Genomic DNA, 27,641 nt, shown 5'->3' with positions numbered 1-27,641 from the left:
AAGGTTGAAAGTGTAACACTTTCCAACAATGTATAACATTCTTTATCTTAACAAAAAGAACATCATCAGTACCTATCTCATAAAACACACTCTGACGTGTATTTATTTTGGTACTAAACAACATGCACTTGGTTATAAAGATATAACTAATTTCAATAGCTATTTAAAGATATGTAACTTCTACACATCGGTTCTAAATTTAGTCTTCTCAGCCTTAGAGAGCCAGAGCTGATGTGCATTAAAGAAATGGAAAAATAAAAGTTAAATCAAGGGAAGGAGCAGAAAATAAGTTGCTACAGTCTCATTATGCTGTCCCTTGAAAGAGTTTTGTCATGTGTTTTCTTTTATTCTCTTATATGAGACATTAAGTTCCTGCAATTGGAACTAGTTTGTGAAATGGAGGTGCTATGTATAGAGGGTGTATGGCATACACTATATGCATGGATTAGCAAATCTGAATCACTATGTCAGGTGCAGTTGAGGAAATAAATTTTTAGTGGAAAGTATTTCAGTGTTCTGACTTCATTCGCAGCGCTGTTAATGGCAGAGCTATTGATTTTGACATTAGCAGGATTACAGATTTCTTTAGTTTTAGCTGAATTTGGCCTCGTGTTTGTAAGCGGGCTCTGATGCCTAGTTAAAAAGGAGGCGTACCTGTCCAACACAGCAAATAAGGTGCCCTTTCTTAACAAAAAGGACTTGAGGGAGCAGTGCCGAACAGCAGGAACGCTGCCGATGGAACAGTCCTGCCTCTGCCCAGCGGTTCGGCTCCCCGCTGGCCCGCAACCAGGGGCAGCAGAAGCGGCATTCCAACATGTTTATCACCCTGCTTCATCACAAACCTACAGTAAATTAAACGCAGTGACACCTGGGCAAGCGCAAGGTAGGTACTGCCTGCAGCCGTGTGTGGCTGAAACGCTGCGTGTCACCCTCTAGCTGGGAGGCCTCTGTGGGCCCCTGGCAAGGCCTGCGCTCGCCTCTGCAGCGCTGAGGTAACCGCTGGGTTGGAAAAGGCTGTTTGCCGTTCCCTGGCAATCCCATCGCAGCCCCACGCTTTGCTGCAGCAGAGATCCTTTTTGGATAAGGATAATATTTGAGCTAAACTTCTGATGTGAACCTGGAAAGCGAGAGGCACTTTATTGAAGCAGCCAGGGCACCAGCACCAGCAGGCCCGGCTGCAGTGCCGCTCAGCTGTAAGCCATGTGCAGCACCTCAGGTACTCGTTTCTCACTGTGGTACTGGCTTTCGGCCCCCACGCAGTCAGTGTGAGGTGTAGTCAGGTGTTCGTCCCCCCAGGAAGATGGCGCTATATGTTGATCGTGCTGAGGAGGGAGAGGACCAGGGCCAAGCAGTGCAGATGGTATGAGGGTCTGTAAAACCCCAGTTACAAAGTGCTGGCACAGCATTTGAGCAGTCGGTTTCTCTAGAGAAGAGCCATATCTGAGATCTACAATGCACCAGATAAAAGCTAGGGAATTTATGTTCAGTTGCGATTTGCTATTCGGTGAGCAGCTGGGTGCCTGAGCACTAAGGTGACTTGGGTTTTCCTGTTGGCCCTGCTGCAGCTGTCCTGCTCTGGAATGTGATCTGCAGCTTCCCAGGTGCGTTACACACAGTGAAGTTTCAACCTACTGGATGGTGCCTTCATAAACTGTTCATTTTATTGTTAGGGAGGTTGCCTTTGTGACAATGAAGCAGAAGAAAAGCACGGTGAAGCTACTGCAGGTTATACACAAGGAATAAATAGCTGTAGGAGATTGATGTACTGTTGAAGCCTGGAAGAGGCAATAATGCATGACCAAAAAACCTCTTTAAATATACTGAGTTAATGGATTTTTTTGTGGTTTGTGTCATCCTTCTGCTCCTATTCCAACCTTTTTAACATTACAGAGAGATAAATACAATAGGCAGAAATGAGAAGGAAATAAAGAGGACAACTTAGCTGTGTTTGTGAAAGGATAAAATGAGACAACAGAATGAATGCTAGGCTACCATTCCTAGTACGATATATGCTGTGCTGTCTTGTGCCCAAATTAAACTCTACTAGGTTTAGGAAATCTTAAATGCAGAAATCTCACCTAATTGGGGGAAGGGGGGGAGCCTATAATTTGGGTTCATTTTCTGCTAGTTTATTGTTGCACCTAAGAACAACTGCTTTCTCTGCAGAGATCCACCTTCCGATAGAGAGACAGTGATAGCCCTAATTGCAGTGAGACACATTTGCTTTCCAAAAGTCTTTTTTTCAGCTGCTCCTAAATAATAAAAACATCTTTCTGTATTGTTTGCATTTTTTTTAGTTAACGGAGTACTGTTTGCTTCACTCTTTATAAAAGCAAGGATCGTGCCATACATGGTGGTGCTAGAGTTCTGCTGTAAATTTTAGCAGAACTCAGAAACACACAGGAGTTGCTAGATTTTGCTTTTAAAAATTAACATTCATAGGTGTAAGTCTTATTTACCAATATCCTGCTGTGATGAGAATAACATTAATATACTACATAGCTGCAACTAAGCTAGATTTCCATTTCGTAATTATATTTTTTTCCACCTGAATTTTTCTTTCCCTCACTGAGAAAATGCTTTGTATTATACAATGGAGTTTAAAAAGCCACAAACTGATCTGGATTTCTGGTGCATAATTTCCAGTCATTTTCATGTATATTAATGTTAAATCATGTTCTTGATTTCCATAAATGACCCACATAACATGCCAAACTTCTTCCACACTTTAAACAGCCCTAGGTTTTGATGAGCAAAATTGATAGGTATGAGATGAACAAAAGAACACTGATGACACATAATGTAAGCCGTGATCATAAGTTGTAAACTTGTCAGATGGTCTGCCAAAAATGAATTATTTTCTAAAAGTTTGAAACATGGCTGAGATGCATGCTGGACATTATTCAAAGCCTTTGATTTATAACATTGATGCTGGGCAACTGATAATCAGGTTTTAATTTCCTATAGAATTTGGTGTAAGTGTAGAATGCTTTATGTAACATAATATGCAAAAAAAACCCCTCAGATCACAGAATAGAATTTATATCACTGTCAGTATAGATTATCTAACCTGACATAGTTTTATACTGCTACATTACCTAAAATTGGAATTTTTGTAGACCTGTAGTATTTTGTTGAGTACTTCATGTTCACACTTAAAAATGTCAAGATGCAATTTGATGTCCATCTTTAGTAATTTACGAACTGCAGTACTTTGTCTAGTTAAACATCCTATCATTTTCTTCTGACTTCATTATACTCTTGCTCTTTATTCACTCTGGATTGTTGAGGTGTCTCTGGTGGATTGTGCATAAATCATAGACTTGTTGATTCTACTGTCTTTTTCTACCAGTTAATACTAAAGTATAGTACCCAGTACAAATGTGACAGTCATCTAATGAAGATAGTTGTTTAGATAAGCATATATTTGCTATAGCTTTTTAGGTTCTGTTTGTGTATTTTTGCTTTCTTTTGCAAGGGATAATAATTAAAATGTAAGTTGGTAAAAACCCTCCTGCAAAACTTTTTAAATGTCTTCCACCATATTCTCATCCCAAGAAAGATGATTTTGTCAGGAAAAAGCTTTCCAGCAACAGGCAATCTTGCAAAGCTATACAGTGTTTGACAGGACTGACTGAACCACAGCAAGCATCTGATTTCCTAGCATCAGCTGAGCAACCTCCCTTTGATCTGTTGTGCTTTGCAGACAGCTAGCCATGAGGTGGTTTGGATCTGAGGCCAGAGATCTTGCTCAGTGTTAGATTATTGTGGAGCTGAAATCCTAATGAAATCTTGAAGTCAGTAGCACAGGACTGATTAGACATCATAAAAAGCCAAGTGGCAAAGGGTCCTTCCTGGCCAAAGGAAGACATGAGGTACCCTGGCCATCCCTCCGCAGGCCCATAGGAGTGCCTGAGCCGCTGAATGAAATTGGTATTCTTTGGGATTTAACAATATGTAGGTTTTACTCAGCTACATATAGGGTTCCAGAAACAATGAGTTTACAAACATTATTTGTTTAGGTTTGTGTGAAAAATACTTTCTGCAAAATATTTTAAGCTTGACTCTGCCTTACCTCAAAGCAGCTTGTTCTCTATGGGTTTACAGAAAACTTTGGATTTCCTTCCTGAGGTTTTATTTTACTAAAGACTTTTTTTTATTTTTTTAACAACATGGAAAACATGCTAAGGATACTTACCAAAAAGTGGCAATCATAATAGTTCCATGGGCGTTAATTTATATTACCTGAGAATTTGACCTGGTATTCTATCAAGTAAGCCTTTTTTCTATTAATACTTTCTTTGGTTGGACTAACAAATTACAAGGATCTGACTAACTTCACGGTGTAGAAAGAAGAGGTTATATCTATTTGTAAGTAAAAGCTAATGTTTTGCATTTTAACAGGGAGGGAAATGAACAGTGGCAGTAAAAACACATCTGCCAAAGCAGATCCTAGTGGCAAAAGTTACCTCTTGTTAGTGTGATGACAGTATCCAGATGTCACGCAGTTAGGAGCATTTGCTAAAATCTTTTTGAAGTAGGAACACCTGTGACCGTCAAAAGTGATAAATATTAGATAATAAAATGCTTTCCTGGTAGGTGTACTGTATAACCAATGTAGTCACAGATAGAGTAATCCAATTCCTTGCACTTTCCTTCTAAACCCTTCCTTCTCTCTGTTTATTCCTATCTGTATATTACTTCTCCCTTGGATGAATCTTCGAGGGCCTCTTAATTTACTTTTTTTGTAGCTGGTTTTATTTATAAGATACACTATTGCATGGCTTCCCATTTACTGTCCTGTTTTTCTTCATTTTAGACTGATATGCTGCAGTCCTGAAGTTTAAATGTATGGAATTTTAGATTTGATTAACCACTAGGAATTGAGGGTGCATCTTTCTGTACAGTTGCACATTTGGTGTCTTCTGGGTGTTGCCCCATTAAAAATAAGGAAATAATATGCAATGCAGACATTGCCGTGAGCTATGTTTAGTCATAATCATTTGACATCATTCTGTGGTCTGCTTTCCTCTGCTTCAGTGAATCTGAAGTAGAGTTTTGGGCTTTTGAGGAAACAGAACCTACAGCTGCTTGAGTTTTTTATTTATTTGAAATCAGAATATTGCCCCACCTAAAGCAAAAAAAAAAACCAACCAAAAACCAAAAAACAAACCAAAAAACCCCCACAAACACGAAAACAACAAAAAAACCCAAAACACTACACCAAAAAGAAAAAAAAAAACACCAACAAAACCAAAAAAACTCCCCAAAACAAACTAAAAAACCCAACTCACCCCAGAATCCAAATTGTCTTGTTTTGCAACAGATAGTAAAAGCTTGATAACTTGTTATTCCTCCTTCTGGTGAGCTGGCTGGTGCCATTCCTAGCTTGAATATGGTTTGCTTCATCTGTACAACTTCAAAGCTGCTGACCACTCCTGTGACTCAAAACAACAGTAGCAAAAAACTTTCCTGTTGCCACAGAGTAAGAATGTTGTCTTGTATAACGGCTCTGCTTTCAAACATGCTTTTGTGCACTTTCTATTCTAAAAGGATATTAAGATACCCTCTGAGTGTCTGTGTTTAAATGGAGATGGATGCAACTCTGCATTTTGGGGAGGGGATGAGGGGGGATATGATTACACTTTTGTTTTTTGAATAAAAAATGAAATTACACAAATCCTTGCTGTATCAAAATCCACTGTTTCTATTTGATGCCTCGATAGTGACCTCTGGGGCTGCTGTTCTGCTTCTCAAGGGGATTCTATCTCTGCTATTTTGGCTGGACTCCAGGTTTGGATGACAATTTCAAGGTTACAGTTTGTTTGTTGGGTTTTTTTTTATCCAGAGACAGGGGAGATCAATCCTAATCTATAGAGTGACTGAATCTCAAATGCCAGAGTGCCAAAGGCTTGACCCTCAGAAGTGCTGAGCACTCTATGCTTGTAGGCTACCATGTGGCACCTTACAGGGTCAGATTTAACCATTACTGTCCTCTACTTTGCTCTGAGAACTGAATTAGTCACTCACTTTGCTTTCATAGCAGAGGATTTTCTTCCAATTTATATTGATGCCACTGAACTCTGTCTTTCTAAGTAAAGTGGATAGTGGAATTCACTAATTTCTCTTCATTCTTGAAGGTAATATTTGAGACTTACCAGTTGTTTTTCCCTTAGATTGTTTTCCACTTGTCTTTTCTGCTCTTGCAATCTGTGATCCTTTGTTTTCCATGTTAGCTCAGAAATATGAGAAACCAGACTACCTGAATGCCTGGTCCAGCCAGCATCATCGCTGTTGAGGAGCTAACCTTTGGTCTTTGATAGACTTGAGACAAAAGCTGAATGATGGAAGGCACTACTTTTTTGAGTCTTGTCATTGACAGATAAGAATCATAGAAAAAATGTTTCAATTCTTTCTGCTTCACATTAAACCTAAAGACATCTTCTTATGGTCACTTAAGTGGAAGTATCCTTCCACCTCCCTGATGCTCTGTGACCTTTTAGTAGTACCAAGAGAAAGCTCAGTACCAATGACAGTTAGGGACATGTTACAGACTGTAGAACCAAAGTGAAAGTATCCAAGCACAGGACTTTCCCAGGGTGACTGAAATCTGATTTTTGGAGAAGATAACATACTAACCTTTTGATTTTCCCCTCTATTTCTTTTTCTTGGTGATAGATTGACAAGCCTAGCGAATGAAGTTTTCTATTCATAGAACAGGTTCAGTGTGAGTAACAGTACTGATTGTTTCCCATGTTCCTCAGCTGGTGTTTCTCAAACCTGATCTCAAGAGGCTGCTCCTAAGAGCAAGAGTTCAGCCAGCAGTTGTGTCCTTTTCCTCTCTGAGACTGCTAAGATGACTGCTCAATGTTAGTGTAAAAGTGCTTCTGCAGAGTAAACAGTGCTCTACTAGAAACTACACTGATCACTAGCAGAGTTGTTCATAGCTTTCCATTCCTAGCAACCATCTGATATCCTACCGAAGCCAAAATTTTCTTCTGTCCCCAATTCTTTGTGTTCTTAATCACTGCTTGCACTTCAGATGCTTTATTAAAATCTTGTAGCAGAATGAGTGTTCTCTTATGCAAAATTATTTTAAGTATTACTAGTATTGTGAAAGAAATAGATGAGAATATGTGGAATCAATTTGCAAGTTGTTGTTTAATGTGTGTTTGTTATAGGTAGGTTATAACACAGGTTACGAAGATGACATGCCACAAATTAATCTTTTAAGTTTATCTTTTTCCCTCTGATAAATAATTCCCTCCTTTTTTTTCAGTGCTGATATTAGTATCATCTCCATTTGTTGTATGCAAAAGATACCGCTTTCTAATAATGAAACTATTAGTCATGCAATTACCAGAATTGTTATTTCTGAGCATTTATAAAAGAATCTGGGGGCCTTTGCAGCAAGTATGCAAAAGAAAGTGCACAACAAGGATGATTCTGCTGTCCCTGCTCTTCTTTGTGTGGATTCTCATCCACTGACTCTGAGAATGAATAGCAATAAAGAATATCCAGTAGCAAAACAGGATAATATCTAATAATTTCCTGCATGGACAAAGAAAGTTTAGGGTGACTTTAAAGGGTATTACTATCTCAATTTTCATGATATGATACTTTGTATTAATTTTAAATCCTCAACTTCAAAATATTATTGTGGCCTCCAATCCCAGCCCACACAAAGCTGCTAAGACAAAGTACCTTTCTAGGTTAGAAAGAGCCATCAGCCAGCAGTGCACAATACATATCAAAGACATCACAGCTCCAAAAGTGTCATTAATACTAATACAGAATAGAGTGCACTGCAGCTTTCAATACCTTATCTGAAAGGAACCCACATGGTAAATTGTACTTTGCCTGCTTGAGGAGGACGGAGGGATGCATACACTCTAAGATTTCTCAAGGATGAGCACAATTTATATCTGTTCAGATGGTGTTACTTGAGTTTCTATTTGCTTATGGATCACTCCAGTTATTCCTTTAGGAAATAAAGCATTATACTGTCAGGCTTCAAAAATATGTATTGTTAACATTAGCTTTACTTTGCATTAAACATTTAAATTATGTATGAGACTACTCAGGATAAGGGTGTGCAATGAACTGTGGTGTGGAGACTAAAAGTCTGTGTGAAGGCACTTTAACAGAGAGCTTTGTATGAAGACCACACACCTGCCCAAACACATCTGGGCTGAACAATAAAGCAAATGATAAACACAGTCTCACTCTCAATGGCAGCAGTCACTATGTTTTTCAGAAGAGATCTTACAATGTACTGAGCATTTGAAAACCTCTATGGTATAAGTAGTCTATACAAGCACATGTGCACCTTGGCCCCAGATGTGCACGCATGTATATCAGTTATGAAGCTAGCACTTGGGAGGAAAAAGCACTCGAGGCACACTGCTGAGAATCATTCTTTCACTGAAGTGAAAAGGAAAGGAAAAATTACCACAGGAAAGTATCTTCAGCTTGGTGGTTCCAGTGTTCCTGTGTGCTGGCAGTATCTTCACATGTTCTTTGCCAACCTGACCAATGCAAAGGAAGACATGGTAGTGGACTCTTCTAGACCATACATACTACTGAAACATGCACCCAGGTGACGCAGGCACCAGTGGTGACACAGCTGATAAGCAGTTGCCAGGGAATTTCCAACATCCACTTAACATTAACATGTTTGTACATGTGTGTAGCAAGACTGTTTTACCTTGAGTTTCAGTGGTGATCCATTTGGACCAATAATATATATTTTATTCCTTATTTGTTCTGCAGATTAAGCTTTTTAGTTGTAAGCACATGTCACTTATCACTGTTCTGAACCTTGTCAGTTAGAAACAGATGTCTTATCCATGGAAACTTTAAGGCAAAGTAAAACGTAACACTAGTGGAAGCTCACATGTTATTTCTGTTGCCCCTTGAGCTTTAGTTAAATGAAGCGGTAGGACATGACACTACCGGGAAACTTGCTTTTTTTTTTTTTTTTTTTTGTAGCTATTCCAAATAATGTCATACCTTATCTTCAGGGAACTCGTTTATTAGGCAGGTACTGAAGTGAAAGCTCAATGCTTGTTTTGCTTGTTTGCTTTGTAGTATTGTTTTACTTGTGCACTGAAAAGAATACTGTAACAATTTGACTGGCAGCTATATATAATGGAATATGTGTTTATCCCTGTTTATATTTGCAGCATCATGCGTGTTAATTAGAAGACTATATCTCCAGTGCACTCTTAGCTGCCAAATGTAAATAAATGTTACCTAGTTTTAGATGAGTTGTCCAAAGGCTAAACAAGCAAAACAGACTTGGTTCCATCTTTTTGGTAACTCTGAAGAATACTCTTTCACTAAGATTTGATTCATATGATTCTTTAATATTCTGCACAGTATTTGCACTGCATAATGGTAGTACTCCTGCCAGCAACCCTATGCATCTGTCTACCAGCAAATAACATTTCTGTAATTACAGTATGGGTGATGACAGATAGATGAGTGGGAAATGGTGAGGAATAGTGGGAAGACAATCACAGCAACAAAACACACAATATACAGAAGACAAATCAAAAGAATATTACAAAAATAAACAACAATTTGTGGGGATTAAATCCAAATAAGTATTACTGTGGCAAATGGAAAGAATGGCTTAACTTGAAAAAGCACAATAGCTAAACAGATAGGGCTTTGTATTTGTGGGCTTGTAAATGAAGAGAATTTTCACTAAAGCATCATTAAATTGTAGCCTCTGATAAATCTGAAATGCTGATGAGTTAGATTTGATTTGTTAGTGTTTGCCATTTGATTTTAATCAGTGTTTCTGCAAGTGCATGTAATGCATGGTTTTTCAGCAGAAAGCTGAGACGAGCAGGCTACCTGGGTGTGTGGCTTGTATGTACAGTCAAGGTGGAAAGAATAACTGGAGTACATTGAAGAGACATAAATGTTACTTTCAAGTGCCATAATTTTGGAGGTGTGCTGGAGAAAAAAAAATATCTTTCTAATAGAAGTATAACCTTGTGGGTTGAACTGTTGACTGGCATTTGGTTTGAATCAGAAGCTTTTTGCTGTAAGTCTTCCTTGGATTTCTCTTTGCAGAATAGTCATAAACCTCTGGAGAGAGTAAGTTGGGGTAAATTAATGTAAGGAAAAGTATTTGTGACATTGACACAGGCATGATGGGGTGTGTCTAATTCCTTGCAGAGGTTGTACCCTACAACCCTCTGTAAGCAAACTGACCCTTTCTCTTGTTTGCAAGGTGCTGAAGATTTCCTGCTAGTTTCCAACTGTTGCTTGTGCACGTGTTCTGTCAGTGATAGCAAGGGAGGGACTCATCAGTGCAGGCTAGAAGCTGATACTTGAACACACTGTCCGCTGTATCCATTTTAATAGGTGTTCAATAGGGTTAGGTGTTAGATGGAATGTTAGAAACATGGAAGGCAATAAGCTTTATTTGCGCTAGCTTAACTTACTTCATTAGCACAGATAGAGCCAAGCCAGTCCTAGAAAAAGAAAAGAAAGAGTAATTGAACAAAAATGCTTAACAAAGATGCAGCCCCTCACCAGCCCATCCAGGCAGGGAGTTTAGGCTTGTAGAAGTAAGACTGTTCTGTCCTGAAAGGTGACCTTGAGTTGAAGAACTAACATATGGCTCCCTTCTCGCTTTTTTTTGTAATTGCATGGCTATCAAAAGAAAGAGCTCTGCTGGGTTTTTATTCGTATCTTAAAGGCATTTTACTAAAGTAATAGATAAAAAAGAAATATGTTAAATAAAAACATTTATTAGAGGACATAATTTTAAATATTTAATGATATAATTAAGTCTTATTAATGTAATGGTCTTTATTCTTCAGCTTAAAAATTCACAAGGTTAATTTCCTTTTCATCTTTATTATGCAATGTTTGCCACAATTATTTGTTATATATTCTTATAAATATTTGATGAATATTAGATACTTTAATTTAAATAAAAATATGGGTCGTCTTTTACCACATTGTTACTCCAGTGTTAAACTGGAATTACTGAAGTTAGCACAGTAGTGAATCAGGCTGTACTATTCCTGCAGTGCTGCCACAACTGGCTTATTTGACTCTAGTAATTCATGGAGAACACTGCCTTTTACTTCTGTCTCTTTACTTCAAAGGTCTTGCAAAGAAACTGAGGATCAACAAGTAACAACTATTTGCCACACAATTTTCATGTTCTTTCCCGTGGAGGATGTTATTTCTAGCATCTCAGTCTCAGACACTTATTTGTTTGATTTTACTACTGTATGGCGACAAATACTACCTTCAAAGTTTTAAAATGAATGCAGATAGATGTTTCAGAAAGTATTTAGTTGATTCACTAAAACTACCGGCATTAAAACTAGCTCTTTTCAGTAAAATTATTCTTCTTCTACGTACTCTGCTTTTTTAGCTACTCACTGAGAAAGAAAAGTACTTCAGCATTAAATTCTGGGGATTTAAATGATTTATACTCTCCTTCATTAGCAGTATTTGATACATATGCACCAGAAATATTTTTAGGGGAAATGGATTATTTTACCACAGCATTACCTTCCCCCCCCCCCCCCTTTTTTTTTTCTTTTAAATCAGTCTGCCAAACTACGATGTCAGCAGTGACTGAAAAAATGACTTTATGGGCAATATGTTGACTTACCTTCCTAATTAAATAAACAAACCAGAAATCTCTGAAGAAAAGTACTTTGAAATAAGCATATATTCCTAATCTGTCACTGAATTCAGAATGGGAAAACAAATACAATTTGGACTGGCAGCCAAATTTCAGTTTGTGTTGTTATTAGATTTGTGTTATGGAGTATGCAAACTACCTTTCTGGGAGTTTCTTCAGGTGGTATGTGTTGAAATGTGAGGCTTGTGCTACTTTTCCTTTTGTTTCTATTAGTAACCACACCTACCTTCAGTTCTGCTTATCATTGCCACCTTCACATGGACCTAAGATATGCTATTCCTACTCTAGTTGAGGAAGGCACCTTCATGATGAGCTGGTTTAAACTTAAAAATTGACAGCATTGTTACCTTTGTTCCAAACAAGAAATCTCTAAAGTTACCCATTTTATGGCACAGAGATATCCTTGCCACTTGAAAGGCTTTTCCCTTTCCTTATGTTCTACTAGTACCTATAGCAGGTATATTTTACTAATGCTGTAGTAGCAGTTCACCCATATCACTGCACTGTTATGATGAAGGCTGAACACAGTCTGGATAAGTTTGCTCAAACCTGATGGTAATTAATATAGTTTATTTCTCTAAATCACCACCAAGCCCTGTCTAGCCCCTACTAACATGTACATTGGGTCTGTACTTGCTCTAAAGTATGAGAGGGTCTTTTCTGATGGTGTTTCTGGAATAAATCTAGTTGCACTACTGCCATCACATTGCCTGGGCATAGTGTGGCTATTGAGACAGATTTAAATAAACTGTTGAGTGTTAGAAAACTGTGTATTGGTGTACAGAGTTGTTCAGCTTTCTATTTTATTAGCTTCATATGTATGCCAAAAACTATGCTAGAAAATTGCGTTCTCTCTGGAATGGATGAGGAATAGTTAAATTGAAAAAAAAAAAAAAATCAAAAGAGCCAACATGCTAAGCAGGGAAGAGTCTAAGCTAAGCAAACAGGAAACAATCCTGTTGGCTTCTCTCAGCACCCCACTTGGAAACCACAACACTGCAGCCACAGCCCTAGCTCAGATACTGATGATGACTCTTTCCACTTATAGGAAGTCCAACTGATTTTGCAACTCATAAAAAATTCAATTCTCTCACCTTGTAGCATATCCCTAGTATATACAAGCATTTCATCTCTCCTGGGATCCACCCATCCCTCTTACCTCAGCTCTCAGATAGAAGTCCATTAAAAATCTGTTTTGTTTATAGTATGCTTAAGCTTTCTATTATGAAATTTTATGGTAAATCCTGCTTGAAAGTGAAGACTTGGCTCTGAAGCCAGACCACAATGAAATGAGGAATAGGAAAAAGTTTTCAGTGTTTCTCCCCCAAATATTCACTCATTTGTTCAGTGGAGAGTCAGGTGGGCAACTCAAGTCTGCTTTTTAAATTGAGGAGCACCTGAGAAATATGATTAACTACCTCTTGCAGGTACAGTTACTGATATTTTTCATTATTTGTTCTTGGAGCTGTACCTGGTAATTTTACCTCTCCTGACTATCAACTCTTAACATTCTTTCTCTTCGCATCCTCCCTTTCTTCTTTATCTGTTGTCAGACAGCCTTCTTCTGTCCTGCTGATACGGCAGTTAAACAGCTATAGCTGCTTGGCTGCGTGCGTTGCCTCCTGCAGCCAAAGAGCAACATCGTACAGAACTTCCTATCACTGACAGACATGACACAACCTGTCCAGCCAAGTAATGTCAAAATTTTGACCGAGCACATCAGCATAACGGAAGGACAGATTAATCTGCTCTTAAGGACAGAAGAAAACACACAGGACTTGTTACATGTGTACCTCTATTTTTTTTTTAATTTATATTCATGTAGAATTACTTATTTTCTAAACTGGTAACAAAAAGTCACAGACTTTCATTCTGGCCTTATTCAATCATGTGCTGATAACGAATGGTATATAGGTGTCTTATATATGAGTACTTCTATTTGTCACAAATTAGTGTATATTTTTAGGGTGTATTTGTGTTTGCCTAGAATAGCTAAAAATAACTTTGAAAGCTAGGATTATCAGTGCTGCCCAGTACTTTAAAAAAAATAATAATAATAAAAAGCCACAACCAAACAAAAAAACTGTAGAAGCATAATTAGGGGTTTTGTTGTTAAATTTTGTTCTAGGGTCATGTTTTGCTGATGAATATGTTAATTTCCTTTTTCAGATAGAGAAGACTGTTGTTTTGATTCTGATAACATTGAAAACTGTTTGTGTCTCAACAACACTTGCACAATGTCCAGAAGAAGTATTAGGCTTTATTTAACTAATACCCCTGAGAATAAAAACTTGACAGCAAAGGGGTGATTTGATTTTATATAAAGGAGCTAATTCATTTATATACACACAACTAATGCAGTGAACATGATTTTCTCTTTGAATTTCTCTTTCCTCTGAAAAGAAAAGCAGCGTTACACGTTACTTTGGGATTTAAAACTGTGGCTGTTAGGAAAAAGGAGGGAAAAAATTATTTTAACCTGCTTAATTACTGCACACTAGAGGGCACTTGAGGTAGAGCAAACAATATTTGCACAGCTACTGAAACTGATCCAGTTACCTACATTCACAAGGCATATTGAAAACTAAAAGCAAAATATTAACTTTCCAAATTGTATCAGAACATTTATGTACAAAAATAATGGTTGATTGCCTTGCTTGATATAATTTTCCTTTGTCTTTATCTTAGTGTTTGATATACAAAAGAAATATTTGTGTTTCTAATAGTCAACCTGGCAGCAGCTAATCAAAATTGCAAACAGTACCCAAGGAATAATAAAACCAGATAATGTGTTGTTATTTTTATGCATGCCATAATATCATTGGGGCATCTGGTACACAAATTAGTAGTTGGATTTTTTTATGTTTTAAAATCTCTAGAGATTTTCAAGTGGTCTTAGAACTAGTTATGTTTTATTTTACTAAATAGAGCAATTTTGGGACAGGAAAAAGATTTTTCTAAGGGCTGCTGTTGGGTTTAATCTTCCTGTTTGACAGTCCATGGGCTGGATTGGACTTTGCATGGTTATAAAGCCCAATCCAAGTGAAAATAACTTAGTCAAAATCAATGCATTTATTTTTTTTATGTATTGAGTAGCAAGGGAATGGACTTTGATTAGATACCTTTCACAGAAAGCTAGACTGGAAAGCAAGTATTTTTAGTGATTGAGAATTTTTGTCACTTATGGATGCTGTTGCTTTATGGTCTGTTCTTTCATCAGTGGGTTTTTTCAAGCTTTCTGTACCAGTACTGGATATTCAATTTTAACAGTTTTGATCTCTATAAAGAGATCTGGCATTCCATTACAAATACCTCACTTAAGTTTCTCATTTTCTCATTGTTTTTAGCTTTCCCTGTTAAAATGAAATCATTAATTTCTGTCACCACCACTCCCCCCCCCCAAAAAAACCCACACACACACAAAAAAAAACCAACCAAAAACCAATCCAACCAAAAAAACCCAAACCCCCACCAACCCCCACCCCCGAAAAAAACAACAAAACCCACCTTACCCTAACCCATAAACCTTCATCCCATGGGCCAGTTGTATGATTTCCTTTGTTTTAATCCATAATATCCGTTGTAAGCATTATATAATGGAACTTTTTCAAGTTATGGATGTCTTCAGTGACTTCCCAAACACAGGGGATCATTATTTTTCATGATAACCAACTTGTGATAACTGTATACAAGTAGGGTTTAAAGGTTACAAGACAGTGATAAGAACCTACATTTCATAGGTCATTATGTCTCTCTACTGACATAGTGAACTGATAAGAGCACTATTTTATTCAGAAATGTTCTGGACTTAAGATAAGTCTCCCTGTTTCTTCTTAGTTTATGGAATGTGAATTCTAGCCTTTCAAAGCAAATTAAATTCAGGAGTAGTCCCTCACAACTTGTGCAAAAGGTACAAGCTAGGTAGAGTGTGTGGATATTGCCTAAGAAAATAGCACTGAATTTATTTAAAGCTTACTAGAATAATTAAGGTTATACTACTGTTCTGTAAACTTGCTTTAGTAACTTTGAGATCAATTATTAATTTATATTATTAATATTACTTTGAAGTGTCACGGCAGTGGTAATCCCTGTAAGCAAAAGTAGCTTGCAGTAAAGTAATTTATCTTGATCAAGTAATTCCCACTGAACTCATTAACCTCAGGTAATTTTGGATCTGGCCCTATACAGTGTATTAAAAACTTAAATCAGCTGCTGATACATTGAGGGAAATATCTCATTACTAGGTGATCTGATGAAATAAAATCTGAATATGAGGAATTAACACTGGTTTCTTTCCCAGGCATACTTCCCTTCACTCACCTCCCCACCCCTTTCAAGTTCCTGACTTTTACGTTGCTATTTAAATAAGATGACGCTGTGTTGTAATTGAGTTGCCCCTTAAGAGCTCATTTCAGGTCAGTTCTATTGAATATTTTTAAGCAGTAAGGTCTAAATTCTCTGACTTCAAAAAAGCAGTTTATTGCACTGCTTTGCAATGCTGAGGAACAAAGAGTTGTATGATAATCAACAACTGTTTTCACAAAAATATAAAAGGGTGAAAAGATGCTTGAATTACTTTATGCCACACATTTTTTTTTTAGATGATAGACAGGTATTTCCTGTCTGTGTATGAATAAGAAGTCACATTGGGGTTTTAATCCTTCTTACTCATAAAAGCAAATATGCAAGAAAATTTCCAGGTTCTCTTCCAAGCAGAGGTTAATTTTCCCCCCTTAGGAGTCACAATCAGTCAACCCCCCCCCCCCAAAAAAAAACCCCAAACACCAACACAAAAAAATCCAAACAGAAAAATAAAAGCCAAAACAAAAAACCCTCAACCAAACAAAACAAAAAAGTAACTAGAAAAACCCAGCAACAAACCCACAACAAAAAGACACAGAAAAAAAGGAAAAAGAAAACCTAGAAACATCCACCCCCTTCTGTATAAGTTGTTTGTTTTTTTTTTTTCTGGTACAAAGATTTAATACTAAAAATTAAATTCAAGTTTGATCCAGGATGCATTGTCACACACATCTTGTAGATTTATTTTTTTTCTTTACTAGAGTTATTAAACTAAAAATCTTGATCCTATTTCAATTGCAGTCAGAGCTGCTTTTTGCTTAAAAAATGAAATGATCATTGAGGAGACAGAGGAAGGATCTTCCTCATAATATGTATTTAAGATATTTAAGAAGAAACAATTTTTAGCCAGTAGACTCAACAGTGCTATGTGATATTGTCTCTGTGTGTCACTATAACAAATATCATTAAATCATTTAGTTTGGATAGGACGCAGAAAGTTGTAAATGTTCCTTTAGTATTCCAGGATTATTTTTTAAATTAAATATTAATCTGTACACTTCTTCCTGTCAAGATTTACTCAATCCAAAAGGTTTTGCAACAGGGGACTCCACGGATGACTCAATCCATTTTAACAAGACACTTACCACCCTTTCCTACAACTTGAGGATGAAAGAGCATAGCATTTGCCCCAGTAATTTCCAACTGCAAGAAAGGTCACATAGAACAAATGGCAAAAGTCAAAGGTTGAAATCAAAACAAAACCTAAACTTTTAAGCTGTACTTAGAGGTACAACCTCTACCATTAGCTTTCTTCCCACACATAACTGTACTGCCAGTTTAAAGCAGACGCAAGGGATCTAACCCAATCTTATTAGCGAGAATTTTTATTCTTGGTTGCTTCCATCAGGTATTTTTAGTAGAAATGAAAACAAGGTGTGCAACTACTCTTACTGAAACATTAAAAAAAAAAGTTTGAAAACTGTCATTAATTGCCAGGAGTAAACATAGGCTAAATATCCTCATGTTTCCTTGTGACAGCACCTATATTCTCACTGTGGTGTTCAGTTGGTGGAAAGACGGGGGAGAAAAATACCCTTTGCCTCAGCAGGACCTCAGGTAAAGGAAGCCAGATTTCTGATGTTATCTCTTGCACTGCAAAGTGTTTTGTATTTCCCTCAAGGCTTTCTGCCTGCTTCAAGTAAGTATTGTGTATTTTATATCCATCCTTCTCCAAGGAATCATCCCAGGCTCACAGCTTGGAAAGTAAATGTTTGGGCTTAGGGAAGCAAAGAAATAGTTAGATGTTTCCTCATTGCCCTTGAAAAATGTAAAATTTTGGTACATTTTGCTACCTTCTGATGAATTTGAGGCTTCTCAGAATGAATACTTGTGCAAGAAATGCACGTTATCTGCAGTAACTTGTGTTTAGTTCAAATGAAGCACATAAAAGCTCCAAATGCAGGTCTTATTCACTATACATGTGAGCACACATAATATCAGCATAAAAATAAGGTTAACAATCATTAAACTACATTATATGGTATTCTTACAATATAGAGGAATGTTAAGGTCCAATTTCTGCAATCCTAGAGATCTTCAACAATGCAGTCATTTTTTTGTGCTTAAGGTTAAAAGGTTTTCCAATTATATGGGTGGGTTTAAGATGACTAGCCATTTAAAAACAAAGCTGAGCAATGGACCAGCTTTAATAATACAGAACTGCACCGAACACTCATCTTAAACACAACTTAATACTGGTGATGAGAAATTGGAGAATGAGGATGGAGCTGAGTGCACTTAACTAGTACTGTTGTGGAAGCTTAAGTGTTGACTCATTCCTCCATCTTAAGAGTCCTTGTCTGTACCTGACCCTGTCTCTGCGTTGTGTTCCTAGCACAATGCTGACCCCTTCTCTTTTGGTAAAGGTTAAACTTGGGGGAAAAAAAGGGATATAGGCAGTGGTAACGTTAGAGCTATGTTGTATGTAATTATCAAGTATAATACCTTTAGTCTGCCAGTAGATAATACATGCAGCATAAAAAGGAAGAGACTCATGAATCCAATTGATAAAGAAGATGGGCAAAGGAGTCGCGTGGGCCTGTCATGGCACGGGCTGTGGCATTCCTCAGCCCTCTGCTGTCAGCCCTGCTGGAGCTGTGCTGAGCCCCCCACAGGGATGAGCACCCTCCAGCTCTTTAAAGTCCAAGACAGTTGAGGATCCTCAATGCTGAGGGTCCCTCAGCCTCTTCCTGGCATTTCACCAGCCCGGTTCTGCAGGATAACAGCACTGTCAGTCACAAGGAGGAACGGGAAACTGGGCGATGGTCAAAACTTACTGTACTGAGGGTGCCCTTCAGCATCTCTTGCTGTGTGGAGGTCTTGGCTCTGCTCTGCGTTTAGGCTGGTTCAGGCTCCTGCTTATAATTTGATTGCCACCCTTGGCTTTAAAACAGCACGAGAGAAAAATTAAATGCTTGCAGTTCTTCGGGGTTTGTTTGGAAAAGGGTTTTTGAAGGATGCCCTCCCCGTCCCCGGGGCGTCCGACTGCCTCTCCCGCCGCGCCTGTCAGGGATGAGCTGCTCCCGCCCCTCCTGGCCCCTCCGCAGCCCCCCGGGCTCCTGCCTCCGCCCGACCGGCGGTGCCCGCAGCCCGGCCGCTACCCGCTGCCCAGTGTCCGCCCCCCCCGCGGCGGGCACGGCCTCGGGGGACCGGGGCTCCCTCCCGCCCGCCGCCTGCGCGCCCCCCGCGGCGCGTTACCGCCGCTCGCCCGCCCGCCCTCCCCCACCCGCCTCCCGGCGCCCCGGGCACGTCCCAGCCCCGCCGAGCTGCCCCGGCGGGCGCCCCCCCGATGGCCCCGCGCCTCAGCGCCCGGCCTCCCGCGGCCCCCGCCGGCTGCCGCCCGTGCGCCCGCCCCCGCGGCCTCGGGCCGGCCGCAGGGTCATGCCCCGGCGGGGAGCTGGCGGTGCGGGCGCCCGCCGCGGAGCGAGCGGCGCCGCCGTTTGTTGGAAAGTTGTGTGCTTACCGGGTTAAAGGCGGGGTAGGGGGGTGCGGAGGAGAGGGAGGGAGGCAAACCACCACCCAAAACTGCTTACATGAATTTCCAAGCGCTAGACCTGCCTCCGAGATCAGCCCAATAAGAGCTGTCAGGGGAGGCTCCCGGCTCACTTTTCCACATCACTTCACAGTTACATTTGGCAGGCAGGCACGTTGGAGCGCTCAGACCCGGAATTAGTGGATTTATTTGGAATATCCCTGCTTTCCTGGAGACGTGCTGCTGCCGCTGGCTTGTGCAAAGGGAGAAATTAATAACCGCACTTTAGCATGCAGGCACAGAAACCCGAGAAGCTAAAAACCCAGCATCTCCTTCAGCATCAGCAGCCTCCAAAAGCATGAAAAGAAAATCTGGAGAATCCTGCCTGTTCACAGGGACTGGCTAATGTTTTTTACCTCACCCTGTAAATCTGCGCGTGAAGTGGCTGTTGGCGACCGGTTTCCTTGGTCCTTGGAAGAGTGAGTATTTTATTAATATTATTTACGTCTCGCTGGCAGAGGGCTGTCTCTCTGTAGATTTCTTTTTGACTTAAGTGTCTGTGTTTTTGGAAGGTGCGCTGTGCCGGTGCCTTTCTCGTTAATAGGTACAGTGTTAGGCTGACTGTAGTGGCTCATTAAGTCGAATGTTTTGAAATTCCTGATAATGAAAATGTCATGGGGTGCTAGTTAGGATTTTTTTTTTTTTTATTCCCTTGGGAGGAGGAGTGGTGGTGGTGGTGGTGTGGCTATTTTTCATGTTTGTTTCTTGGGGTGTGTTGCTTTGCCCCCCTCTTCCCTTCTTCCTCCTCTCTAAAGGATCAGGAGGACTTTGGATCACAGAGGGTTGTTTCCAAGGCTGGAGAATGCGTTTCTTCTCCTTGTTTTCTTATTTAGTACAATAAGTCTCTGGGCTATTTCAGTGGGTTGAATAGATGCAGGGCTGCATTCATGCATTGAAATAGATTGCAGTTTTCGTGCTGAGAATAAAAATCACCCACCAGCCAGATATGTAAATGAGGGAGGAGGAGGCTGCAAGAACCATGAGGGGGGGAAATCCCTCTGATTTATCACCACCTTTCCTCCCCCTAAAGCTTTGCACCCCCTAGGTAAATAAATAAATAGCAGTGGTATGATAGCTTCCTTTCTTACTTTCAGAGAGGAAAGCATCCCAGAAATACCGCTCTTCCTCTTAAAAGGAGAGATGGGAATGAATCTTTACCCTTAACTAGCCAGGAGTCATCCCTGTCCCACAAGTTGTTTTCCTTCCGTTCCTTTGCTTGGCTAAACAGATAACGCACCCAGCTGAAACTTCAGAAAGGGAGAAAGCCCCTTAGCTCCAGTTGCTCATTAGTTGCATCACTGCCAGGGCTCCCAGAGAAGAAATGCAGGAGTCTGTCGACCCCTGAAGCTGGCTGTTCTATTAAACGCTTCATCTTCTCTTTGAGGAAGGCAGAGGAGTAACACATACTTGCATTCTGCTTGGCTACAATATCTGCTGGGTAGCAGCATCTCAATTGGGAGCCCCGAGCTGTCAGACAGCATCCCTGCTAGACAGTATCAGACCTGTATACGGTGCTTGGCTGGGGAGCCCAGGAGGCACTGCAAAGCTTCAGCACAGAAAGCCTATGGCAGTTCCTACGTGGATATTATAGAAAGGATTAATTCAAATCCTTATTTAGATGCTGCCTACCGCCATGAAGGTGACACCACTTAACATAGGCAGGAATTCCTTTGTGGTTCATTGCTGTTCAGTCGTGTCTTGAATCTGTCTCAATTCAAACAGTTTGCATTTAGTACCAGATTAAATAGAGTGGAATCAGTCCAACCTGGCACATAACAGAGTTACACAAACCTGCTGGTGTTGCCAACAGGTATCAAACTCTATACCCTCACTTCTCCCTCCCTCTTCCTGTCTTTTAGACAGTCACAAACACACATACTCTCTTTCATGCAAACGAGTTTGTCTTTCTTTACTGTGTAAGTAGGAATAAATATTCATACAACTTTCATAAAGGCTGACACTTCTAAACAGCCAACTTGATCATATAAATGGCTTGCCTTTTGAGTCTCTGGGTATCACAACCAGATTTTTTTTTGGGGGGGTGTTGATTGTAAGAAATCAAATAACATTGTTTATTGTTTCAAATCTACCATGTTAGTGCTTAATAGAGGGGAAGCTAACAGCTGCTCACTTCAGTTTCAATTAAAGAACAGAGCTCATAACCACAAAAGCTACAGCTGAAGAATTCTCTTAACTTCATTCATCCTCTCTTGGATATTTTTTAAGAGTTTCTCTGCAATCAGGGTAAAGAGAAATATACAGTACTTTTATATGAATGATGTTCCTCCTCTGTGTTCAACACCAGACTGTTACGAAGAAGAGACTTTACAATAGGCTTCCTGGTAAATATAAGTAAATAATAAATACATTCAGAAGACTGAAAAGATTACCTTAGCATACCTGTCTTAAAGAAAATGATAAAGAAGCTAGAAGAACTTAGTATTTTGCATACCTGTGAAATTATCAAATTTCACAGCTATAAAATGTGATAACATCAAAACCCAAAAGCTTTTTGCAGTGTCACCTCCCAACCGAATTGTATGAATGTTTGCGACAGAAAAACCCTAGGAAAGGAAGCGATTATTATGTGATATTCTAGGCTAAGGTTTTAATCTATTCAGCCTTATTGTTTTACCTTACTGCATACAGAATGAGCACAGCTTTCTGCTACCTTCCTCCTAGGCTTGCTATTTATTAACTCTCCTTTCTTGTTTTAAAACTTGCGTCCTGGCTTTGATTTCTGTGCCTAGTTATAAGCAGAGGGTCTTCAGTGTCCTCAGAGATTGAAGTACTTTATGTACGTTGGTCCTTAAGTTATACAGGTGAGCAATCTGTTAACTGAGCAGGCTGCTGACCAAGATACTAACTTTGGATATCTTATTAAATATGAAAAAAATAATAAGTAGTATGTGTGCCTGCTTAACACATGCAACTGGTTTAAAAAAAAAAAATTCCCTGTATAGAACATCTACTCCTTTTATACTTTTCATTTAAGGGGAGGAAAAAAAAAAGTTTTTATCTCATGGGATAAGGTAGAATCTTCCCTTGAGGAAGTCGCTCAGTGCTTTCCCAATATACTTCAGTTGTTCCCACCAGCTCCTGCTACTGAGGTCCCAAACAAAATTGTAAAGAAGGAAGTAGTCCCCCAATCAGATTTAAATTTACTTTCTTTGTTATTTGTAATCTTCACAATTTTTCCAATAATATTGCACCTTTATGAAAGAAATTAATTGATCGCTGGACACTTTATTTATGTCACTGTTAACATATGCTACATAGTGTTCTCTAGGAAAAAATATATGTGTACACTTTTCTTCAGGATAAAGAACTGGTACACAAGTAAGAACATACAATCAGTTGTGGATATAGATTGAAGTCTATCACCCCTTGAAGTACTTCCTGAATTTTCTTTATTTCTTCTGGAACAGTTGCAGATTTTATCTTTTAAGACCTAAATGCCCTACAGAGTTTAGCTGGGACTTTCAGCCACTTATTGAAGTCAGGGGCCTGGAATCCCACCCACTTGGCCCTTGACAAACACACATAATTTCATTTCCAACACTTGAGAGACTTTCATGGGGAAAAAATAGTGACCTTTAAGTTTATGAACAGGAATGAAATGTGAATGCATACTTTAAGTTCTTGGTGCTGTGTATCTCTTGAGTGATGAATATGCATACTTTGTAACGGAAAACAACTGCTCATGCTACATAGTATAAACAGGTATTTTTATAGAGTATCTGATAACCATAAGAGGTGATATCTTAGCAGTATTTCTTTTCTATTTTTTTTCCATTTTGATATTATTACAGCCTGACCTTTTAGATATACTCTTAATACTGACAATTGTGTGCTACGTTACAGTTGTATCATAAGGTATTTTCAACTATGAGTTTAAAATAATACAAACTAAATTCTTTCAGTGGGAGGGAAATGCTAAGGCATTTTGAGTTTGGAACGTTTTAAGCATCATCGCTATCATAAGATCCCATCAATAGAATTAAATTAGATGATGGAAATTCAACATTTTTCTTAGTGTTGTTGCCATAGAAAAGGTGGCTCACTTCATAGCTTTCTGAAAGTATTTGAGCATAAGATAGACACAGAACAATATAAAGTCTATTTTGAAGGTTTCAAGTGTGTGTGTGTATTTTTCCTCCCAACCCCTCAGACTCCTTCATTCTGGAATCTGTTCAGCATGTTTCTCATTTTGTCAGCCAAATAAATAACATCAACACAGTGACATTTCAACTATATTAGTAAAATTTTGTTCGAAAGAAACACTGGGTGCTGATGGTATCTGAAGTGGTAGGTGCAAGGTGAAAAGGAAAGATGATTTCTGAAGCAGTTCAGTTACCAACAGATAGTTTACAGCATCTGACTCCAGGCAAGAGGCTGATTTCTACCTGCCTTATTTGTGAGAGTAACCTTTATTTATGAGCTGCAATGATAATACTCATAGAATTGATTTTCCAAGGTGTTCAGCATGATGTGTCTTGTGAAAATTATTTGAAATTGAGAATGATCAGCACCTTGGCTTGGATTTTAAATTAGTGATGTCAACACTACTAGATCAGAATAAGTGAAACCTTCCATAAGAACTGTCTACTGTACCCTGCGGTGCCAAAGTCATAGACAAGCTCATAAAGGTGTTTCTCTGTATGTCTTGCTCAGGTCTTTGCAATTGGATGGGGGAGTTCAAACCATTATGCATTCAGTCAGTCTTGGCAGTCATCAGCTCACAGTTTCAACTTTCTACTTTGGTGTACATTCTGTTGAAGTAGCTTGCTCCTGGGAAGCAACGCTCAGCCTAATTTGCGGAACTCAGACAACCATTTAAACCTATTTCCTTTGCGCTCACTGACTACCTTAATCATATACCTGTGTATATTTTGTATTTTTATTGGGGTTTAATACCAAAGCCCTTAAATACTAATACAAATGGACCATATGCGTTCAGAGGTAGTGCAATACATTTGCTGAGGTTTGCAATGGAGCAACAGTTTCGATGTGAACCTGTCTTATGGATTAAATGTAACCGGTATGATCACCTTTTAAGTAATATGTCATCAGAACTTAACTCTTCATGTCGCAGACGTTTAGATTGAGCACTGTGTTCTAGTCTGTGGACTTTATTTTTTGTGCATTTCTAAAAGTTAGATTAAAACAAATGAAGAAACCCCCACCAAAATAACCTTACCTGCCAACTGCAGAAGAAATAGTTTTTATGTTGGAGGACATCAGTTCTTTCCAAACAACTCCTTTAAGTTCATGATAAAACTGCCATCAAATTCAGCCAGCAAAATTAAAGATCCTCACTTTTAATTTAATGAGTTTCAGCCAAAAAGATTTGAGTAGGTTTACCGCAGCAGTACCATATGTAGTTAGAAAAGTCCAGTTATGTTCAAATTTTTCCTTTATAAAGATTTTTTTTTTAAAATGTACATTTACATTTATGCATATGGCTGGAATGTTTATATAGTTTTCATTAAATCATCATGACCAGTGATGATTTTATATTCTTACTTTAATCAGAATACGTGTCAAACACTCGTGAGTTTATCCTTAATTATTTTGGTTTTTTTTTAAATTATGTAGAGAATACCTAATATCCTTTAAAGGAAACCAATGAAAATGAAAGCTCTGTTGTATATTAAAAAAAAAAAAAAAAAAGACTGACAAAGAAGCCAGAAAGCAAGGTATTTATGTCCTCCATTAATATTTAAACATTTTTCAGCAAGTACAGGATAAGCACATCCCAGCTGCTGAAACTGTCATGATAAACGATGCCCTAGGCAGAGCACGGTTAACACCTAATTCTCAGTCGCAGGCCAATCTGTTTGCCTTTTTATGAGCTCTCTTCATGTTGTGCACAACTTGCCTTTTTTCCCCTCTCTCCTTTAAAAGTGATATAGGTCTTCAAATTATGTAATACACCCTCATAAAAATGAGCATCGGTTTGAGAGATGAGGTTGGCATGAGCTGAAGCTATTAAATCTATATGTAATGCAGTTCTATTTTAGTCAAAGGAAAATTGCTTTAATCAGTGGACTGTAGAGAATAAAAATGACTTCAGTTCATTTCTTCCTCTTACTATAGAATGAAAACAATGCAGATACAACTATTTTTTTTCATGTTTAAGTTTCTAGTCCACCTTGGTTGTTCAAACAGATTTTTACTTTCTTCCCTCTCTGTTTTGAGCCTGCATCGTGAGCGTCTCAACACAATGCCATGAGGTGAAGTGATGTTTTTGACACACATCTGGGGAGTATCTGGCTCCTGCAAACCCCAAACCAACCCTTTTTCCTTTTCTAAGTACAAGAGGTTGAAAGGGAAGTTTGCAAATGCCTGTGGTAGGTCTAAAATAGCTATATTGTCATTTCAATGCCTACTCTTTTGGTATCAGCTGTCATGAAAAAGAAAAAAAAAAAAGACACACCAAGAAAATCCACAAGAAAAAAACTCTCCAACCCTAAAATGTTGTAGATACTCATTTCATTGGAGAGGAAATGAAATCAAAAAAGTCATGGTACTTCAATTGCAAACTGTGGAGCACATATTGCCTCTTTGTCTTGTATCAGTATATGTGTAGCTCCGTTGGATTCATGACTAGAATTCCTGAGCACTACACAATGCAAGAAATAATAAAGGAGAAAAAATAGTTTGGAAGTGCTAGCAGTGGGGTTTTTTTTAAATGTGTTCTGGTTCTGTAAAGTAGTGAACAGTTCTGGAAAGACTGACAACTTTATATACAAGTATCAGAGCGTTTGGCAGCTTTAAAGTTGACTCATGTTGATTTTACTGAGTAACAAAAGTATCCCCAATAAGAAATACAAGTTAAGCAATAAGCATGACATCATAGGGCCAGGATATTCTTTTGTTGGTTTGTTCTGTTTTGTTTGCTTGCTTTAAGAAAAAGGATTTCCTGAAAGTTACTATTTTCTAAAAAGTATAAAAAATATTTAGGTAGTCACTAACACAAAATAGACTTTGTAGATATGATGAAGTACTATGTTAAGCAATCAGACTAACAGGCAATTTGTTACATTATATTACTTTGATTAAAGAAGGTATATTTCAATATGATGTACTTGTCATTTTCTCTTTATCCCAAAGCATTAGTCAAGTTGTTTAATGACCTATATCCTATAGCAGCTTCTTCTCTACTTCAGAATACCCATCACGGGGTTTCCTAGTTAAAGCAAGAAGAGTAAGGAAACTAAAGGAAGAGGATTTTTTCTTAGAAAAGCTTTTCTAACCCTGCCTTCCCTCTGTCCCTGAAACAGACCCCTAAAACTGAATAACCTGCTTCTGCTAATAATAAGTGTATAGATTAGTTATCCAAGAAATACAAAAGGTCCAAATACTGAATTAACTGCTACCTTTTTGTATACTTGTGTGTGTATATCTGCATGTCTGTATATCCTCAGTGCAAGTGTATGGATTCCATCAGCTAAATGTCCAATGCAAAGGCTGATGAACATTGTGCTTATAACAGTCCCTTAGCATTTGACACGAGCTTAAGAAGTCACTTACCTGAAGAACTTTCAGATGTCTGTAACTATAAAGAGTAGCAATGCATGACTAAGCTTACAAAATAAAGTGGCATATCTTTGCACACTGAATTACCCTGTGTTCGCGCATGTAGGACAGAATATCTAAGACCAAAAGGAAGAGGTAGTGTCTGTTACCATTTTTGCTGAAACAAGTAATTCTTTAGATAACTGCCTTTTGATTCTGCAAGCAGCCATAAGCAAATTGCCACACAGAATATATAAAAATAAACTTGGACAATTGATATGCACTTGTATTGGCAGGATCCTCTCCTGCACATCTCTGGCAGCACAAAGTATACTTCAAGTCTATGTCACCCTGCTGCTATAGCAGAGTTAGTGTAACATTTCCCATCTCATTTTCCCTCCTTTGAAGGTGCTTGGCCGAAGGAAAGGATGTGTGGATAATGCATTTCTATGTTACAGTTAACTCCAGGTGACATAAAATTCAGGTCCCTTAAAATCACTGTTACTCACTGAAATTTAGAGCAGCTACAAATGATAATTATGA

At 38.6% G+C, this 27,641-nt stretch overlaps 1 protein-coding gene across 4 annotated transcripts in view; it reads left to right on the top strand.

The window, feature by feature from the left end:
* CDH8 (cadherin 8) overlaps nucleotides 1-27,641 on the top strand; it is a 214,158-nt gene that overhangs the window by 41,982 nt on the left and 144,535 nt on the right. The window contains exon 1 of one of the 4 annotated variants that reach the window (XM_037409397.1): nucleotides 19,559-19,996. The exons of 2 other annotated variants lie outside the window; for them this stretch is intronic. The gene's annotated coding sequence lies outside the window, so the exon portion shown is untranslated. Of the gene's footprint in view, nucleotides 1-19,558; nucleotides 19,997-27,641 lie in introns of those variants that run through there. One more of the 4 variants, XM_037409398.1, reaches the window with a different exon arrangement.

The sequence above is a fragment of the Falco rusticolus genome, chromosome 15, assembly GCF_015220075.1.
Source record: "Falco rusticolus isolate bFalRus1 chromosome 15, bFalRus1.pri, whole genome shotgun sequence".
Taxonomy (NCBI): Eukaryota; Metazoa; Chordata; class Aves; order Falconiformes; family Falconidae; genus Falco; species Falco rusticolus.
The sequence above is the reverse complement of the archived record's forward strand: the minus strand, read 5'-3'. Positions and strand labels throughout refer to the sequence as shown.